Here is a 13,618-nt window from a genome sequence, read left to right on the forward strand (position 1 = left end):
CTTATCTCTAGTTAACCAAAATTCTCAGCCATACTTCCTGAAGTAAAGGACATCACTGTTGACCCTTTCCAGTCTTATGAGAGCCAATAAAGAATCTCGTGACAATGGTGTTCCTCCACACTTTTATTAAAGAGCCATTATCTTAAACCAGAGTTTTAAAGTTAGCTATTTTTGTCCTTATTTTCATCACTCTCATCTCAAGCCACGTTCTCAGGATAAAAGGCAGAAAAATTAGGTTTATTTGCACCCACATCCTGGCTCTTAAAAACACATATAGATGGTAGTTTAAGTCATATTTCTAGAGACAAAGTGCTAATGTTCTTTCTATAGACTGTGCCCATATGGGAACAAGACAAAAACTAAGAACTCAACGCGGAGAGCTAGAGATCGATTGTAGAGGGTTGCAGAAAATAGGGATAATAACCTTTCCTGGATTTTCTCCACTTGCACTATCAGCACCAGCGGCAATCTCATCCCTTCACTCACACCATCACCCAGAGTTCTGAACAACCACCACCACCACGACAAAAAACAGCTGCCAGATTTAAATTTTAACTTTCTCTCTTCAATTTCTAGAAAGGATACCAGGAACATTCACACAGCCAAAGGCAAGAAAAAGGAGAAAGAAACCAACTACAGACCCTTTGACTATTACATCCTGGATAATCTTTCAGACAAGACTTAGTCAGTTCTCTGAATAAAAAAATCATCACCTCTCAGCAGAACTGGGTAGCAGACCTTGAAATGCAGACACTTGAGACATTTCCTCCCCCTCCACAGGATGACCAATAGATCCTTCTGAAATCATCCATCTGCTAACCACCTTCCCTTTGGCTGCATGGGAATCCCTACCCAGATTGGCCCCTGTGATTAGCCTCTTGAACACTAGCTCTACTGATACCTGAGGCTCTCTGGTTTACCTAAGTTTCTCAACCATGGGGCCCCTCCCACCGTCGGCTGCACCTGATTTTATTCATTAACTATAGAACTACCCTAGAAATATCTGTGAAATGACTCCGTCTCATCCCACTCCAAGCTCATTCTATACAAAATCATGTGGCCCCTTCTTTGATATCTTTAATCCACCTCTTAATTCGTTCCTAATATAATCCACACACTCACTATTCCAAACCTAACCCATACATCCCATATCCCTCATCTGACCTCTATCATGTTACAGACCAGACATAAGGTGCAAAAGAACTCCAGATCACTTATAAAGAGGCATACACTCATTGACTATAATTGACACATAAAATCCCAGGCCATTTTCATATTTTCTGACTGACACTTTAAATAAAAAAACAAAAAACAACCCCAGCTCCATGGGAAAATGGACTTCCTGCTGAAAGCCTCAGCAAAACAGCCACCAGAATAACTCACTGACACTGGGTTATTAAAATCCCTGACAGGTATTACCTAACATGTTGGAAAATTATTCAGGCACATGTGTACACATATATCTACCTTCTGTGTGTGTGTGCTCACACACACACATACACACACACACTCACACACATTTTTAGTAAGTACTCATTAAGCTATCTGAGATATTAAAACTAATCACGGCAGTTTTCCTTTAATGTTATCCTCAGCATAAAGAGAAATGAGCCCATTGTCATTTATTTCAAAATCATTCTTTATAAAAAATAGCTAATCTCCAAAAGCACACCTGGTTTATTGAAGTGAATACAAAGATGCAGCATATAGCCTTAATGTGCTCAGCTGGGAAAATATATTTTTTAAATGAGCATTTGTTAGGGCTTTATTTGCAAATGCAAAACTATCCAAGGCACTCTTTGTGCATGTAGGGATTTTTCATTTCAAAAACCACATTAATATAGGAGGATTCACATCAAACACTAACAGCAACAAAGAAAATTAACCCCTGCAGGACTGGAAGAAAAAAAAAAAAAAACCACAACCCAACAATAACATAATACCAGGTTAGAGGACATTCAAAACCCAGGAAAGTATTGACAAACCCTGAAGGGCCTCTGGTAGGCATTTTTAACATAACACTGTTCCAGCAAAACCTCCTGACTAATATATTTAGAATGCAAGTTTCTACAAAGTTGACTCAGGTCTTAAAACTGGCAGAAAAGGGAGAAGTGCTAGGTTAAATATTAGAAAGAAAAGATCACCCATTAACCACACTTGGGAACTTCCAAAGGAAAGTAATGGCAAGTCTAGAGCTTTCCCTAGTCTTCTGAGATGGCTGGTCTCCATGAGGAGGCACGAGGTTGCCCCAGTTGCCAAGGAGGGGATATTGGAAGGCTTTCACAACAAGGCCATGTGGGAAGGAGAGTATGGCTCTTGGCCATGTTAGTTGGGTGTCTCCTAGATACGATGGCAGGTGTCATTTTTTTTTTCCATTTGATCAGGGAATGTAATACATCTTCAAAACAATTTTCACCCAACTGGCCAGAGATGTTAAAACCCAATCCTGAAAGAATCCCTTTGCTACTCTCCCTCAGAGGTACACTCTCCTATCCTGCTTTGATTCTTTTGAAATATAGAATTTTCACCCAGATGTCTTGGGTCTGTCTGACTTTTCACTTTTCTGTATTTAAAAATAAAATAAAAAATACACAGTTGGTATATATTGAGATGCTTTTCCATTAGTGACCTAAAGAAAAAGAAAATAATTCTGCTGAATGGCAAGCTAAACACACAAGACTGGCATTTCCAGTGCTGGAAACAATAACATTTATGGAGCTTGTCGTGATCTGAAAGGGTTAAGGCATGTCTTCACTAGAAGGAGTTATGTCAGGAGCCACTGACATCCTGTGCTGTGTATTCCTTTTCAAATCAAATCTAAAATTAGTGCTAACTTTTTCTACTTATATCCCAAATGGATATTAGCATAATAATTGGAGGGGTTTTTTTTTTAACCTTTTAATTTTATATCCACATAGCATCCAGCACAGTAGCTAATATAAAAGGGATGATCAATACACAGGTTTTGAATCAACTGCATGAATCAACTTCCTGGCACTAGATCAAGGAAGTCATGCTAGACAAGCACACGCACAATATGTTACTAACTCCTCGGGTTAAAACCTTCAATGACTCTCCATTACCCTCCTTTAATAAAGTCCAAACATCTTCTGCTTATTTAGCTCCTACCTACATTTCTAGCCTCATCACTCAGCAACATTTTTGCAAGTGTTGGGGGAATACAGTAACAACAGAAGTAAAATAGAATTTTGTGAGTAAAATCTTAAAAGCAACACAAAATGGGATCAGAACAGAGAGATATGCAACATCATTGGAAAGAGACAAAATTAATCCCTAGTTGATAAGATTTGCTGTAAACTGACTGAATATATTAATTTATGTAAATGAAGGCTGTGTCCTTCAAAGAGAAGGTAGAGTGGTGAACCATGGGATGTGGCATGGAGAAAGAGTATTAATCAATACACTTATTCATCATCTGGTTTCATTGGTAAGCCTCTGCCTACAGTGTGATGGTTGCATCACATTATCTACCATTTGGTCAATCTAGTTATCACTCCTTTAATTTCCTACTTACCCACCAATCTTACAATTATGATGTGATTTCTTTAGAAATACTCATATTTAAGCTATACATGTATACATTCTACTGACTACTCTCTACTTGGATGTCTCACAAAAACTTTAAATGCAGCACATCCAAAAGTGGTCTAGTACCCCCAACCAATTCTTTTTCCAATGTTCTGTGTCTTAGCAAGTGGCATTGCCATCCATCCACACAAACCAGAAACCTTGAGATTCTCACATTTGATCAATTCACCTTATTCCAAGCACCAAGTACTATCAATCCTAACATCTAGATATTTTTCTAATTCATTTATTTCTCTCCATCTCTACTGTCATCACCCAAGTCCAAGTTATAAATATCTCTTAGGAGACCTTGTTCCTACTTTCACAGGGAGAATATTTTGAAAATAATAAATCCTTCGCACCTATCCACTTCCACAGATGAGCATGAGGATAACTGTTCCAGTAGGAGAAGGACTTAGACATGACCAGGTAGAAAGAGCACACCTCTTAGGTTTGAGTCTCAAAGCTTATTTATATGACCTCTGTAGAGAAAACACTCAAAAGTTAAGCCTTAAAGAGTGCAAGAAAGGGAATTCTCAATTCAAGATCTTTGGCTTGTATACTAGATTTTTGTGTTTGACTACAGGCCAAGAAAGAGAAAGTGAAGAAAAATGCAACTCGGGAGAAAAAATCTAGCTGACCTTTCCAGCCCCAAGTATTGGGGAGGAAGACCAGAGGCAGAGACAGCAGTAGCAGAGACCATGAAATATGTCTTGACTCACTTCTCTGGAGTGAAGACCTGGAGCAGGTAGGTATTTAAAGAGTTGTTCTCCACTTCCTGTTTAGGACCATCTTGCCAGGTACTCCCCAACTCCCAAACTGGAGCAACCCAGCAGAGTGTAAGTTGAGGGAAACAAGGGTAAGGGAGAGGAAGACTGAGTCTAGTGACCTAGGTCCTTCGGCTTTAGTGTAGTATTGACCAGAGGGCTGGTGAATTCTGGGGAGGGACACGGGCAATCACAGATGGTGCTGGCTAGGGAGCCTACCAGGATCCAGGGCTGGGGGTTGGTGGGTACCATACTGGAGTCTAGATGGAACACAGAGCCAGACTTCAGTCATGATGCCACAATGCCAGAGAGAGCACAGGGGCAAACGAGGCAGTGAAGAGGACCCAGGCCCTAACTGAGCTGAAATACAACAGACAGTGAGTTCAACTGGCAGGGAGTCAGTGGCGACTAGGCATACAATGAGCTACGACTCCCACAGAGGACAGCAGTTAAGAACCCAGAAAGTTACCTTGATCGAGACCCATATGCAAATGCCAGGCACTGAAGCTTTCCCATTCCACCAGGCCATCTTGGGGAAGAGACTCGGTGGATAACTCTGACTGGGTGCTTACCTGGAAAGGACCATTTTTAATGAAAGGAAATGATTTAAAACTGGAAGAGATTAGGATATGAAGTATTTCCCCTGCTATTCACTAAGAATAGAAGCTTCCAGTGTAAGTAAATTTTCTGCCTGCAATACACACTGTCCCTCCTGCTATCTGCTATCAAGTTGTAGCCAAAATGGTGTTTTGACAATGGGTATCTAATTGAGCCATGTGGATTATGAAAACCCTTCCAAGGTTTTCTTCTGCCCATTGGATAGAGATCAAAATCCTTAATATGGCCAATAAGCCCTTCCTATCAGGCCCTGCTATCAGGCTCTCCACCACCACCTCCTGCTTCATCCAGCTCCCCTCTCACTTCAGCGCACTATTCCCCAATCATAATAATGGTCTTCAGAATTTCTTGAACTTGCATACTCTCAGCCTGTATTATTACCACCAGAGTCCCTCCCCCACTCCAAATTCCACTCATCCTTTAAGTCAGAATCGATATTTTCTTCAGGCAAGCTTCCTCTGACTACAATTTTTAAAATCTAAATTACATAAAAAAAAAAAAAACTAATTTCATGACTCCAGAGCCTTTATGATCCCATTGTGAATCTCAAAGAAGCAAGAAGGAACGTGCACCATTTCCTAAACCTTTCTACCTGGAACACTTGTATCTGTCTCCGAGAATCAGTACCTTCAAGAAAGCACTAGGTAAATTCTGACTCATGAAATTCACAGAACCAAGACTCGGGTCTTTTCAAAGAACAGAGAATAACTAAAGTTGAGAAGGCTTCTTAGAAAAGAGAAGAAATGCTTTTCCCATGGTGGGAAAATTCCCATGTTGAATCTCTCTTGAGGAGGTGATAAACACGGTAACAGAGCATTGGAGGAAAAAGGAAAGAATATAACTGGTGTGCCAATGGCCCCATCAAGAAGTTCTTGAGGTGCCCAGGTAGGGCATTCACGATCTTCCCGCTGTCCACTGCCCTGTCCCCAATTCCATGGCCCCCAGCTGCAGCCTGGGCTCCGAGCACCTTCTCCTCAAGCCACAGGCTGCACTAGAGTAGGTTCCAATCCAGGGAGATCAGCCAGTGACACTCATGAGAAGTCAACAGCAGCCATTCTGACAACCAGAAGACAGAGGTCACAAAAAAAGAAAGGAAGGCAGCATGAGGCAAAAAGGGAAGTGAAAGCTGGTCTTCTCTTCTCCCACCTGTGAAGACCATATGCTCCAGGACAGAGGTGGCATCATTCTGGATAAGCAGAGTAAATAAACCTACAAATAGTAGAAATATGAGAAACTTGCTATCAGAAGATTTATGGCATTTTCCACATGGCACAAACCTCACTGTAAGTTAGATGTGCTTGAACCCCATTCAAGGGAATTTAATAACCAAGATGTCAAAGAACCTTATTAGAAGGCAATCTTACCTGTGTGATCCTCTGACCTGGACCTAAAGGATCATCTAGAGTGACATGCCAAGATATGTGAGCCAGGGTGGTGGAAAAGAACTTTTGGCAACGCAGCTTAATAAATGGAGTTTTTGGCCCAGGGAAGTTGCTGATATAGTAAAACTAAACATGGTCCAACAAAAATTAGGTTACACATGAGAATGATCTTGATAAAATATAGTCCTTCCCCAGCAGAGCTACATTATTGTCTATTAGACGGGACAGGCCAGATAACCTGTGCAACTTTATCATCTAAGGTCATAGGTCATGAAGGGACAACTCAAGTTGGAGTAACAAATGGGAGTCAGACATTCTGCATGTGAATGATTCCTCATCTGGAGGTGGCTTCCAGGAAGGCCAAGAGAGAGAATCTCCTCCTGCTTGAAATAAACTCACAGAAAAGCTGATGATTGTGGATCAGTGGAAGGAATGGCAACCTCCAAATCCCAACACTCTCAGAATAGCAGGATCATTAAGGGCAGCAGGAGAAGATCGAGGCCAAGCACCGCTCAAGCAGAGGTGTAGATCCAGTAGCCACATCTCCCCTGCTCGGTTATCATCTGTCTTTTCCTCAACATGCTTGTTTATAAATAGTCACAACAAATGGGACCCTCACAAAAGTGAATCAGTCACTAAGTGAATAATCAGGAAATCTGGGGGTAGTCATGGCCTAACTCACTATGTCACTAGGTTCTGAGGGCCTGTGTACACTATTAAAAGACCTTTCTAAGTCTCCACATGATAAAAACAGTGCCGTTTAAAATGACTACTCTGGTCAAGGAATATTGCTTTGGCCGTCAGGTGGTAAGGAGCCAGGTGTGGAGAAGAATCATGACCAGAAGAGACTCCAAGGTAGAAAGAGACATTTTTTTTTTTTTTTAAGGTGCGCATATAGGCTGACAAAGAGGAAAGAAAGTAATGATGGAAGGAAGGTTTTGTAAAAGACTTTTTTCCTCCTTATTTCACATCCAGGATCTAAGCCCCGACACACTGGCCAATGAGCTGAAGTCAGCAGTTCTAAGTCCTCAGGTGGTTCTGAGACAGGAGAGAAAGGCGTGGATAAGGGGGGGCAGGGGAGTAGGTAAGACTGGGTCATTTGATCATTCTTGGTCTGAACCAATGAGGGTTTCCCCTTCAGGTCTTATCCTGAAGAAAGCTCTAGGCAACCTCAGGCTGATTCTTTCCTTGTCACTTCTCAAAGGTGAATCAGTTCATGCTTATGATGGCTGGCTCTGTGCTACTGTTGAAGTTAACATGAACCTTCTAATTATAAAGAACAGGCTTCTTGGGCTTCTCCAGGCAAAAGTTGAGAGGAAGCCAATGTTATTTTTGCTGTTACTGCAACATCCAAATCATTTTCCATCTGCTAGAGCCTCAAATTAAAAGGGCAGTGATTAGGAGTGAGCACAAGCCCACCAGCATGGGCCATCACTTACTTAGGTTTCTGAGACAGTCACTGTGCCATTTTCAGGATTGAGGTGACAGAGAAAAGCTCAGCTACATGGGCTAGGACTGACCTAAGAGACAAGCAAGACAGCCAGGTCATGTACGGACTGTGCTTTTAAACAGCTAAATGGCGTCCTGCAAAAGCAACTTAACCCATCAGGAGTTCTGTTTCCCATCTACAAAATACTCAAAAGTATGCAAAGCATTTGGAAGAAAGTCCCCTGTTAGAATCGTTTCAATGGGCACAGGAAGGCCTGCCTCGTGGACTCCTAAGAATACATAAGAAAGTAAAATGGAAATATACTTTGGATTCTGAGATTAAATTTTAAAAACTATACAGAAAGCGTTTATGCAACATTTGAAGAAGTGTCACAGGATGCACTGGGGTGATTCAGAACAGACCAAATTTCAGATCTGGTAAGAAAGTAATCCGCACGTATCCAAAGACACTGGGGCAACCATGAAACAGACACTGGGACAAGTTTCATAGTGACTGAATGCAACAACATCAAGGGATCCTCCACCTGTAAATTATTCCAAATAAATTCCTCGCTACAAGCGGAGTACCAACCATATATCACATACATGGTACAATGTCACTGTCTCACCCCCACTTTTCTAAAACGACCTAAGAGAGATCTGCGCGTTCAGAACCAGGTTCTTAAGAACATCTCTGACAAAATATCCAAGAGTCCTTCAAACAAACCATAAGCTCGCCTTGACTTGATGGAACGTTTCCAGTAAGTCCCTAAGGGGTAACTGGCAGTGAATGACGAAATAAGGTCTTGGAGAAAAGGACAGTTGGTTATGGATGTGGGGCAAAATAAGGACCATAATCTGGTTGACCGTGAGAGTTAACTACAGCAGGACATTCCTTAAATGGTTTCTCAGAGACACTTTGGGGCAGTTGGTTCAGGAATCCCATGTCTTCCAGCCAGAATCCATGGACTAATCACCCTTAAGCACTAAGATGGCTCTTGGACATTACAGGACTTTTGATGAAAATAGACAGGCCACCTGGAGACGAACATGGAGAACAAGAGATCCTTTACTTTCATCTTCCTTCACTCATTCTTCCTCAATCAGAGCAAAATTACATGTCTAAAAGCAGTTGCCAAAAAAAAAAAAAAAAACCTTAAAATGCTGTAGAAAAGTTGTGTGTTTCTTGCTGTAGTCATTAGACCTTTACAGAATTATTCAAGAATATTAAAACGGAACTTTTATATGTGTTCCTGAGCTGATTTCTTTGGTTCCAAACGATTTGAGTGATGTGATAAAGAAAGAAAACTAAGGGTCTTGTGCCTAAAATATGGTGGTTGTTTTTGCTCTATTTTATTTTGTTTTTCACTCTGACAATATATTAGAGTCTTTTTGTGTTCTTCCTGAAGCTACCAAAGGGCTGGCTACAGTCATGGGTATTATCACCAGAGATTGGGGCAACATGGTAAGGAGGGGTTGGCACATTTTTCCAGGAGTAAGGGCATTTGGAAACTCCATGGTGGGTCCCCATGGCACAAAGGCTCTTGTGTACGGTACTGCTTTACAAGAAAGGCTCAGCCGATTCCTCAGCAGCTGTGAAGTTGTCAGCCGTGGCATTCTTTACAAAGCTGGGTGGCTGCTCACTGCTGACATGTTCAATTTTGAGCGCTGAAAAAAAAGAAAAACCCTCACTGGAATGTTGAGCTAGGCAAAGATAGCAGATGCCCAAAATGAAAAAGCCCATCATACATCAGGTGCTTAGGAACCTTCTGGAAACTATTGAAAAAACATGAGTCTTTTTCTACTAAGGTTGCACTTAGCCATTTCAGGTGCTTTTCATCCAAATCCCTCAACTTCCCCCTCCTGAACCTTGACAGCCAGACTCGAGATGATCCAATAGGCTATCGATCATATTCTCTTCTAAAGGTCACACTGGGAGAAGCATAAATGCCAGACCAACCGCATACTTCTCTAAGAAAGATGCACATTTCATTTGCTTTCCTATTTAATCTCCTATGGGCTTTCAGCAAGACACGCAAATTATCTTGGAAATGACCATGTTAGGTTCGATCCCACACTTGGGATCATTTTCTGAGGTGTTCTCAGTCTGGAGCTCAAATGAAAGGACAAAAGGCACGTGGCCACCTGCCTAGACTCCAGTCGAAGCATAGAAGACAACTCGACAGCAAGTTTTGGTATCTTCTAATGGAAGAAAAACAGTCTCCCTCAGAGAGTGTTGTAACACCGGTTCCTAGGACTAGATCTTGCCACAACAGTGTCTATTTAGGTAGTAATGACCCGAACAAAGCTAAATGTATGGCTACTGTGGTTATTATAAGGGTGCCTGGCAATAAAATACTATGCCTTAGCAAATAAAGAGACATAGGAGGTGAAAAAAGGTCAGAGAAAAAAACAGATGAGAAATCAATGTCAAAAGAGGTCACTTTATGAGCTTCAAAGGGAGCACCAGTCATTGATTATAATATCACTGAAACAATACAGGCCCTATGAGATCTGAAATTACATTTCCAGTCTGAATTTATAGAACTCACTGCAGACTCTGGTTGTGATTGTAGCCGATTAATGGAAGCCTACCAAGTGAGCATGATTTAGATGGGCACAGGCAGAGGTGAATCTGGTTTTCCTCGGTTTGTAGAACTAGTTGCATGATCAAGAAAGGTTTGGAAGAGGTTTCTTCTGTAATTTCAGAGACACTGCTGATAACAGCTGGAGGCCAGAATGATCTTTCTAGAACACACACCAGATTATGGCACTCCCCTGCTTACAAACCACAGACAGCCCTTTTCTTCATGCACGATAAGGGATAGAATCCTCAGCTAATACGCAAGCCCACTCTGATGAGACCATGGCCTCCTTTTCTGACTTCATCTGGTACGCCAACCATACCAACATTTTCTTGGTTTTCTAAAGCCAACATACGCTTCCCTATATCTAAGTCTTCAAACTATTGTTTTCTGGCTGAAATGCCCTCTCTAACCTGATAAATGATTCTGATTCTCTTTTCCCATTTCTTCACCATGGCAGATCACAGACTCACCAAACTGCATTTCCTTTCCTGTCTGGGTACATAATTATACTACCTTTTTTTATGTTCCCTTGCTCAAATAGTTTTACATGCCTGAACTCTGGCCAGTGGTACGTGGGTAGAAATGATATATGTTTGACAACAATGGTCCCTAAAATCTTCCCCTGGGGTACTCTCTGACCACTCCCTTCCAATGAGCCGGACTCTGAGGTCCTTGGGGATGGCCCTCAGTCCCTGAATATCAATGTGGGGTAGAGTACCCCACTCACCCCACCCTCCAATCCAAGTCAGGTGTAGCATAAATGAGAAATAATTTAAGACACCAAGATGTTTAGGATGTTTGTTTCATCAGATAATCTACTTTGATTCATGCGCTCTATTATTAATTATATTTTATCTCATTATTGTGGTTATTTTTATGGGTCACCATAAATATAATAGAAGTCTAGATATAAATAAAAACTCGTGTTTATTGAAGGGAAGAAAAGCTGAACTTAGACCTAAACAAAAAACAAAATATTGCAAAACATTTTTACCATTTCTGAGCTGACTAGCTAAGTTGGCTAGAACATGGTGCCTCTGAAATTGTGTTCATGGGTTACACCCTACTGGAGGTAGTCATCTTATACAGAAGAAGGCCTTTATGGAAAGCCAGGCTGTTTCTCTTTGCTGGGCTACTGCTTCTTCAACGCATGCCACTCATCAGATAGGGCACTGCTTAAAGGACCATAAAGGGAGACAATGACAGAGCACGTTGGCAGCATTGGTGGCACAGTTTTTCAGTCCTTTGAACAAGATAAAAATAGAACGACTAGACTACAAAACCCAAAACTCAGGGACAACTTTTAAAACAAAATAGGAGACAAAATTTCGTCATGAATCCGAAACCAGTTGATTGGGCAAATCACCAAGAGTCACAAATCCTACATTGAATCAGCATGGGAGGAAGTTTGAAATAATGGAGTGGCATCTCATGGACCTAAGAACAGGGGAACCTTAAAACAGCCAACAATACTCACTGGAAAGTTCAGCGGGCCCATTTGAAACAATAACTAGAACTGGGAGGGTTTTTTTCCTTTTTAACACCTTGGTACAAGGGGCCCATCCACGCTAAGTAGGACTGGAAGAAAGAGAGCAGTTTAATTGCCACAACCCTGTCAAGCCACTAGGGTTCCCTTCCAGAGTAGCTCCCACTAATGAGAAAGTGCCATCAACGTTGTGCTGTATGGAATGAAAGATCTGAAAGAAAGAGAAGATCAAAGTGGCAATGAGGAAAGCAGCCATAAAGAATCTACCATATTTTTGTATACTACATTACACACACACACACACACACACACACACACACACACACACAGGAAAAGCTCTGTTTCCTGAACCTATAACTCATTCTCAAAGGTCAGGAAAATTAATTTCACATAAAAATGAACAATGGAAAAGTATCAAGGTCAAATCTCATACAAAGCTATCATAATTACAAAAAAAGAATAGGGAACAGAAAAACATCCCTAGAGACAAAAAAAAGCATGCTGGAAAGACATTCTCATAAAACAGATCAAAACTATAACCTGTCATTTCAAAAGAAGCTTAAAGACATTAAGAAATGATATAAAATATAAAAGAACACCACAGTCAGATTAGAAGAATTTTTGAGTATGGTGACAGGACTCAGGAAAGAATTAGAAATAAAAGAAAAAAAACTAACTTTATAAATGCCAACTGAACTGGGAACAAATAAACACAACAGATAATTCCTTAACAAATATAAAAGGTAAAAAGGAGGGAAGGTAAAAAATTTTAAAAAATGAAAGAGATAAAAAGGTTTGAAAAACAAATAGTAAAGATAAGCAAAGAAATTGAGCATATGGCTTAAAAGAGATTCTGAAGAAGGAATCAAAGCGAGTGAGTATAATGAATACTAATGACTATAATTCAAGAAAATTTCCTGAAATTTTAAAAAAAGCTTGAAATGACCCTGAATAATTATACCATGTACCTGACAATACTAATCCCCCCAAAACCAATACTGACACATGTTCTAATAAAACTCTTTGAGTACATGACTTACAGTGTAAAGAAAATTAAATTATCATCAGATTCTTCTAAAGCAAAGCTTTAAAAGGAAGAAAATTAAGTTGCCTGTTTGATATCCTAGAGGAAAGAAAATAATTTTATATCCAGCAAAACTGACTTGCAAGTATAAAGGATTCAAACAAACTGTTAGGGATATAGAAGTATTGGAAGGAGTATTGTTCCCAAGAGTGTTTTCTGAAGCACATACTAGCGAATCAGCTTCAGGCAATCAAAACAATTAGAGAGACCATCAACATAAAGACTAGTGGTGAATATTAAAATATATAGTTGCCTGTGAAATTAAGATTAAAAGTATGCTAAGAGACAGAGAAGCAGAGTACCTAATGGCTGTATGTTCTGACAAGTTACATACAGCACAACTATTCACAGCTATTTTAAAATGAGGGAAGGACTGGGGTGGGACTTTATGGAAAAAAAGTTTTTAATGTTTTCAATAACTGCATTGCTACTAGTATTAGTACTGCTCTCTTGAGACAAGTATGTGGCTAACATGGTTTAAAACAAGGGGATAACTATGGGCTGTTCTAATTCCGTTATCCCCTCTATCCATGTCAATCAAGACTCTTGAAAAAGCGAAGATATATTAGTGTAATGAAGAAGAAGTTATAGGGGCGCCTGGGTGGCTCAGTGGGTTAAGCCGCTGCCTTCGGCTCAGGTCATGATCTCGGGGTCCTGGGATCGAGTCCCGCATCGGG

At 40.6% G+C, this 13,618-nt stretch overlaps 1 protein-coding gene across 11 annotated transcripts in view; it reads right to left on the reverse strand.

The window, feature by feature from the left end:
- ESRRG (estrogen related receptor gamma) overlaps positions 1-13,618 on the reverse strand; it is a 624,049-nt gene that overhangs the window by 536,418 nt on the left and 74,013 nt on the right. Inside the window, exon 1 of one of the 11 annotated variants that reach the window (XM_032317736.1) lies at positions 714-1,146. The exons of the other annotated variants lie outside the window; for them this stretch is intronic. The gene's annotated coding sequence lies outside the window, so the exon portion shown is untranslated. Of the gene's footprint in view, positions 1-713; positions 1,147-13,618 lie in introns of those variants that run through there. 11 annotated transcript variants of the gene reach the window in all.

This window comes from Mustela erminea, chromosome 17 (assembly GCF_009829155.1).
Source record: "Mustela erminea isolate mMusErm1 chromosome 17, mMusErm1.Pri, whole genome shotgun sequence".
Taxonomy (NCBI): Eukaryota; Metazoa; Chordata; class Mammalia; order Carnivora; family Mustelidae; genus Mustela; species Mustela erminea.